Source organism: Argentina silus (assembly GCF_951799395.1).
Source record: "Argentina silus genome assembly, chromosome: 9".
Classification (NCBI taxonomy): domain Eukaryota; kingdom Metazoa; phylum Chordata; class Actinopteri; order Argentiniformes; family Argentinidae; genus Argentina; species Argentina silus.
The window spans coordinates 20,616,584-20,618,042 of record NC_139663.1 but is presented as its reverse complement, the minus strand read 5'-3'; positions in this window follow the sequence as shown (position 1 = coordinate 20,618,042).

Sequence of the window (1,459 nt, the reverse complement as noted above, 5' to 3'; positions counted from 1 at the left end):
AGCATATTTACCAGTTCTTAGAGTATTTTGAAAATGTGTTTTAATTTGAGTATCAGAGAGAAAACAGCAGTGGACAATGTACGAGGCGGAGGCTATAGTGTTTTATCAACCTACAATAGTACCTCCACTTGGCCAGTAGATGGCAGGCGAGTACAATGTTGGTGGTTAGTTAACCACCTCCCCAGGCTAATGGTGAGTCAAGTCACGCGAACTAAATCATTCCTGCTCAATCCATCGAGCCTCTCCCACTCAATCTGAATTGAAGATAACATGTTGACATGTTCATACATAAAAAAACGTAAACTCATATCTATGATGTGAGAAGAGACACAACATCCATCTGGATAGCTGACCGCCATCTTCTTTCTTTTTTTGTTATTGATAAAACATGAGTCATCCAGAATTATACCTTCCTACACTGTGTTTGTTACACTCGCTTCGAAAAAAACCCTGAGAAACAAACTGCCAGAGCCACTATGCTTCACACGATAAACACAGACACAACAGAACTGTGTTCAGTCATTGCTGTGGTCACTGTCATCCAAGCATGTTCACCACATACACGCACGCACACACACACACACACACACACACACACACACACACACACACACACACACAGACAGGCACGCACACACACACACACACACACACACACACACACGCACGCACGCACACAGGCATCTACTCAGCACTCCACACATAAGCAGTTGTGAAATACAACGGAGGAGGTTGGAATGTAAACAGTAAACAACATGGAATGTAAACAGTAAACAACATGGAATGTAAACAGTAAACAATAAACAGCGTGGGGAACACACAAGGTAAACAAACCAGGTGGAAACTTCCATGATTTACATTTATTTTTATTGATATACTCTTCAGTATATTGTACCCTGTATCTGGTGTGATTATAAACCGCTGGTTAACATTGCACACATACAACACACACGACAAGCGATCACCTTAAAACCACATAAAACATAATGATAATACGTTCTGTACCCTGACCTAATACAAATATGATGGTGTGAGTGGTCCGACAGACAGACTCTCGCAATGGGAGGCACTTGTGTGAAAACATAGTTCAAATGTTGTCATGATGTTGCCACGACGTTGCTAGGTGGTTGGTTTGACAGCCCAGGGTGTATAGACATCAGGTTTGGTCAGACGAGGAACAGGGCTTTATTCAGATGTATTATAATCCTGTCAAATGCTTCTCAATGACCGTCACATGCTTTCAAGTCCAGTTGTTTAGGCGGGCCAAATAGTGTGTGTGTGTGTGTGTGTGTGTGTGTAGGGGGTGTGTGTGTGGGGGGGTGAAGGCTTGTTGATTGGCTGCGGTTGACTTTGATTGACAGCTAGTGGCAGTTGAGATGGTTGCGTGGGAGTCATGACGCCTCGAAGCCCCGACACTGGTCAGATCTACGACAAAGGCTCACGGTGTCAACAAAGGCCT